We start from the raw sequence: 6,613 nt of genomic DNA, 5'->3' as shown, positions 1-6,613 counted from the left end.
CGTGGTGGCGCACGCCTTTAATCCCAGCACTGGGGAGGCAGAGCCAGGCAGATCTCTGTGAGTTCGAGGCCAGCCTGGGCTACCAAGTGAGTTCCAGGAAAGGCGCAAAGCTACACAGAGAAACCCTGTCTCGAAAAATCAAAAAAAAAAAAAAAAAGAATTTTTATATACATGAATCACTGCATGAAGTAGAAAGGGAGAAAAGTGTGAAATGAAGCCTAGGAAGATGGAGTGACTATCCACATTTCACCTAGCCAGACAGACAGAGGTGTTGAAATGCATAGTCTTGTCGCATTTATTCCAGGACTTGAATGGGGGAAATGCATATTGAGAGTAGTGTCCCATAGATCATCAATGTAGCCATAATTTCTTGACCAAATTAGAACATTTTTGCTAATGAAAAGAGGACAATATTCAATGCCAAGATGCAGGTTTACATAGCAATATTCTAAGCATATCAAATGCCATAATCCTAAGAACAATGCTAAATTGGAGGTCACTTGTTAACTGGCTTTGAACTACATAATCAAAAGCTTCTAGAATGGTCTATCCAATAGAACTTTCTACAACTATCCCCTGGAATTTAGCTTTTACAACTAAGGGACTCTAATTTAAATTGCTACAATTGTTTAATGTTTACCAATAAAGACAGCATAGAATTAGATTGATTTGATGTTGGAGTTCATTGGATTTTTACAACTAAAAACATACAAAATGTTTTATTTGGGGACTTTGGCAGGACAAAATCATTCATGATTTTAAGAGACTGGAAATGGTATACAATTAAAATAAATGAAGGGTGTATACACAGACTAGTATAAGAATCACATACAGAAAATACTGGTACTTCAAATTCCAAGTCAAGAATCATGAAACTCTGGCTAGACTTTCCTTTGCTACAGTGGTATGAGACTTTCTGTTATTGCTTTTGCTTATTCTACTTCATGACTGGTGACTGATCCTGTGCTTTATTCTTCCCCAGGGTGAAAGGAAAGGCTCTTGCTTGATCTGGGAATGGTTCCTGTTGAAATGACACTGTGGTCTGTTCTTAGCATTTTTATCTGTGGCTATATTGTCTGTCATGCTTATGCTGGAGAAAAGGGTTTTAGGTCTCATTCCATAGGATATCATAGCAATATACCAAGGTGGGCCACCCATGTAACTAAAGTGTTTGGATGCCATTAAGTAGAAGAATAATCCTCCTAGTTACTAGTTTTCTGCTAGCCTCAACAAAAGCAAAAAAACAAAAGGAAGTGTTTGTTTGCCTTCCATTTTGAGGACATAGTCTACCATAGGGGGAGAGCCATGGTATCAGGAACATGAAGTGGCTTGTCACCCTGCATCCATAGTCAGGATGTGGAGAGAGATATGAATGCTGACTGCCAGTGTTCAGCTGACTTTCTTCTTTTTATGCAGCCCAAGAGGCCAATCCATCGAATGGTGCCATCTCCATTTAGGGTGGATTTTACCAGCTCAATTACTACAATCCAGAAAATCCCTCACAGATGTGCCTAGGTACTTGTCTACTGAGCAATTCTACCTGCTGACAAGTTGACAAGAAAAATTAACCATCACTATGGCTTAGTTAGAAATATCCAGCCAATATTAAGTAAAATAATTTTAAAAGCAATTCAATCAACTATTAACTGTGTGATCTTGGGAAAATTGTTTAATCTTCTTAAATCTCAGTTTCCTCATTTATCAAAAAGTTTAAAATCACTTTGCTTGTTTAATTACTGTGTGACTGAGTACAGAAAGCATCAAGTACACTTAGTAAGATATGGTAAGCATTAATTCAGTCAACTAGAATTTCCCAGTCCCCCTCAAGTGTCCTAAGGGCTGGGACATATGACATGGACCTTACAAGTCAATGGCAGATCCTTTAAGATGCCAGTTCAGTTCCTTCCATTGTGGTAGATAGTGTAATTGGGAAAAATTGAAAAAGAGGCAGGGAATGTTTCTTGTAAACAAGCTCAAATACTCCTCAAATTTTGCTGGTGCAACTGAGAGCTCCCGACCCAATCAGGTCCTTAAAAACCAGGACATAATCACAACTAAATACAAATTTGTTTGGATTTTTTGCTTGGATTTTTGGAACTTTAATTTGGACTTCATGATACATAGACTGGATATCATTTTGGATGTGTTGCTGAGAGCATTCATTATGTTATATTACCCTGATTTTAATTATATTCAATAATATATTCTGATATAGGGAGTCACAACTATGTAATCACAAACACTATTATCATTTATTAATGCATTTACCAAATCTGAGATTATTTAGTTTCAAATACATACTCTAAATTGTCACTATGTTTAGTCATACATTAGAGAATAAATTTGACAGGACCCATTTCCTCCTGGTACATATTGTTTAGAACATACTGAATTATGATAACCCATTACTATTATGTATAGCAGACTTTGTCTTGGGCCAGTAACCAGCTCCCAAATCATGACATAGGGACTTATTATTAGTTATGAATTCACAGCCTTATCTTATACTTGTCCCACTCACTCTTATAACTTAAATTAACCTGTTTCTCTTCCTCTATGTTTTGCCTTAGGGCTTTTTATATTTCTTTCATTCTGTATGTACTACTCTATGTCTGACTGGCTGGCCCCGGGCATCTCCCTCTTTTTCTTCCTTGTTCTCTTCTCTGGAGCCTCGATTCCTCCTCTAACTTATCTCTCTGCCCACCAGCCCCACCCATCCCTCTACTGCCTATCTTTTGGCTATTTAGCTTTTTGTTAGACAAATCAGGTGAGTTAGGCAGGCAATGCAGCATAAACAAGTGAAGCACACCTTTACATAGTTAAAGTAATATTTCACTACAGTTATGGATAGTCTTCTCCAACACCACTACACCAAAATATGTGGGAGCTAGGATTTCTCAAACTACTAGTAATGCAAGTCTATGTTTTCAACTTCAATTCACTAATATTCATATGTAGTTTATACTTGTGAAATATACCCAAGATAGACACACTAAAACAATCAGTAACCAATGCAGTGAGACAAATAAACTACCAGTTTGGATGGCACAGCACCAGTGAACATCCATAAAAAGTTCTAGACATATAAAGTAAGGTAGGGGGAGAAGGTACTCACTTCCCTCCAGCTGTTTCCATTGTTTTATATGGAGTGTGTGTATAGACTGTCAATCGCATCATATTCAAAGGCTGTAGACTCTCCCCCACCAAATCAAAATGGAAAAGCTGTGTAGCTATTCGGGGCTAAAGGAGGAGGATCTCAAGCCCTGTTATCAGTGACTCAGATAGGAAAACGAACAGGAAATACTTAGCTTTCTAAGTTTGAGTAGAATGAAAAAATCAACTGAGTAGTAAACTAGAAAGGGAGGTGCTCAGTTTCTTGCAACTTGAAATTCCATGTTTGGTTGCTATTCCTGGGAGGCCTGCCCTTTTCTGAAGGGAGATGGAGGAGGAGTGGTAGAACATGAATTGTAAAAGGTCTTATTAATAAAAAAAAAAAAAAACCCAGAGCCAGGTATTGGGGTGAACGCTGAAAGATCAGAGAAACAGAACAAGCCACAGCTACCTCACCTTGCCAGTTCCTCACCTGATCTTGTTTCCTCAGACCGAAAGCCTCTGAGGTCCTCATTCGATTGGATCTCAGCTGAACTGCTGCTAAAAGCTAAAAATTTAAAAAGCCTCTATTTGCTGGTCCTCATGCCTTATATACCTTTCTGCTTCCTGCCATCACTTCCTGGGATAAAAGCGTGTGTCACCACGCCTGACTATTCCAGTGTGGCTTTGACTCACAGTGATCCGGATGGATCTCTGCCTCTGGGAATGCTAGGATTAAAGATGTGTGTGTGTGTGTGTGTGTGTGTGTGTGTGTGTGTGTGTGTGTGTGTGCCACCATTTTCTGGCCTCTATGTCTATCTAGAGGCTGTTCTGTTCTCTGACCCCAGATAAGTTTATTAGGGTGCATAATATATTGGGGGACACAATAGAGTGGATCTGGGGGAGAAGTGAGGTGGTGGGAGAGACTGGGAGAAGGGGAGAGGAAAATGCAGCCAAGATCTAACATCTGAGAGGAGAATAATAATAAAAAAAAAAACCCAAGAGCTTCTGGGTGGTAAACTAGGACCTAAGAGAGAGAGAAAATCAGCCAGTTGTTTCTCTGAGAAAAGATCACACTACAGTTGCACTCATTTTGCCCCCAAACACTGTCTACTTTACTAAGTCATCTTATGTTCTGGTGACACCTTTTATAAAATAGACAAACTTAATAAACTCATTGATAGCATGCCACTAATAAGGAAATGTTCTTGTCTTACATGTTGCTTTACTGTAAAACCAAGATAATGGCATATTATCACTGAGCTTACATGGGAATGGCTCAGACATTACATTCACATAGTAACTTCTAAATATGGCTTCTATTTTACAACTGTTAATTTTACAATATGAATTATTTTTAAGACAAAAACCTAGAAAATCCATGCTAAATCTAAAAGTATTTACAACTCCCATACCCAACCTCCACATTAATTTTACCTTGTATTGTATCCAGCTCTATTCTTCAAATAATACCAATGGGGGGGGTTGAAATAAATAGCCTTACATAATATTTCTACTTCACCTAGTAATAATTGCCTGTGCCAACCTGGGTTTAAACACACTAACAGAACTCTCAATAACAAGACCTTTGTTGACGTAACTGCTACAAAGTTTGACTATATTGGTTCTGTGAATAAAGCCCTTACAGTCACAAAAGAAGAAATTATCTGGGGCTTTTTATCCAGCCAGAATCAATGCTGAAGGCATATCTGTATTCCCATAAATTCAGAGTTAGTGAGGTCCAAGGTAACGAGGTTGGATTGTACCCTGGGCTATTCACAGAACTGCAGTGCTGCAGATTAGACGGAGAGACTGCTGCTGAAGTGAGACTCACCGTGAGTACCACAAGAGCAGAGCAGGCCAGCTTCTCTGCTTTTTAATTACACATCTATGTGGTAGGAGGTGCACCTGTAGCATGACCTGCCAGAGGAAGTCAGCACTTTCAGAGTGAGCACCAGCCGATTTTTCACTTCTCTCTGCAGCCTCTCTTCTTTTTCCAATAGATCAGTTTTCCTTTCTTTGGCTCTTTAGCTTTTGTCCATTAGAGCTTCCCCGAAGACTATTTTGTCAAACAAAGCAAAACACTTCAGAAAAGGCTGCGGGTTCTTTGCGGAGTTATAGGCAGTGTTTTGTTTATGTATAGTGAACACTTACTGAGTTAGCACTCCCCAAAGGAAAATCGAGAGAGAGATCAGAAAAATGTTTTCGGTAATTGCTACTTGGTTTGATCTCCTGGTATTTCGTGGTGGTTTATGCGGCATTAATGGTGTCACCAGAGAGTCTACGGATACAAAAGAACATCTAAGCAAAGGCCTGTGTCAAATGTAAGGGAGTGATTACAAACCTCAGAGGGATCTACTGACTGAGTGCATATTTAAACGCCACTCTGTGAGGAACCTGACAACGACTTTCCTTCAGAAGGCTCTCTGTCTCTGTGTGTGTGTGTCTCTCTCTGTGTGTCTCTGTCTGTCTCTCTGTCTAGCTCTCTCTCTTTCTCTCTTTCTCTCTCTCTCTCTCTCTCTCTCTCTTTCTCTCTCTCTCTCTCTGTGTGTGTGTCTGTGTGTGTGTGTGTGTGTGTGTGTGTGTGAGTGTGTGTGTGTGTGTGTGTGTGTGTGTGTGTGTGTGTGTATGTAGATCCAAGTACTTTCCTGTCAGGCATACAGAAATTTCTAATCAAGTTGTAGTTTTTCTTTTTTTGATGTATCAGCCAATTAACTTTCAGTATCCTTTTCATACGTGTTTGTAATTTATGTAAATTTGGGAGCTACTGAGAAGCCTTTTAACTTCATTTAATTTGGCCTGAAAATTGTTATTTGGAGTCTCTAAAGGTTGATTATTTCCACTCATGAATATTTGGGGATGGGAGAGTGAGAAAGGAGACAGGAAGAAGGTCATGAACAAGTTTGTATCATTTAGCACCTTGGCTAGCTCACCAAATTCAACTGCCCTGTGGTCCAACTCATCTCCAAGGCCAGAAAGCTGACCTTTCCCAATGGATAAGAAAAAATGTTCATTCATTTAATGAGGATATAAGCACTCCAACACACATTGTATTTTTATTCTGTAGTGGACTTTGCTGCATCTTTCTTTTTAGATATGCAAAGTGTCTACCTCTGGGCTGTTGGAACAACAAGCAGACTTTACAGGAATTGATCTTGGTACTTCTAGAGTGAAGCCAAGGGTCAGAAACAGCCTCTAGAATTCTAAGGAAGTCACAGAGAATGGATTCATTGATGACAGAGGCACATGTACATCTGTCAAAGTACATATCTCAGAATGTAGCTTTGAAGTTAATCCATATGAAATCTTATTGAGTCATTTTCTAATTACTTGCTAAATTTCTCACAGTCTCAGTTATCTTGGCTACATAATGGGAATAAAGGATATACCTTAAGGTATTTCCATAATAATGGAGACAGCTAGGGATGTTAAAATATAATGTGTGGGTTGTAGCTTTACATATTTGTCAAAATGGAGGCTTAATTCCTGATCCTACCACAAAATAAATAAAGGAGAGGAATGT

This window comes from Peromyscus maniculatus, chromosome 10, assembly GCF_049852395.1.
Source record: "Peromyscus maniculatus bairdii isolate BWxNUB_F1_BW_parent chromosome 10, HU_Pman_BW_mat_3.1, whole genome shotgun sequence".
Classification (NCBI taxonomy): domain Eukaryota; kingdom Metazoa; phylum Chordata; class Mammalia; order Rodentia; family Cricetidae; genus Peromyscus; species Peromyscus maniculatus.
This window is presented reverse-complemented; position numbering follows the sequence as displayed.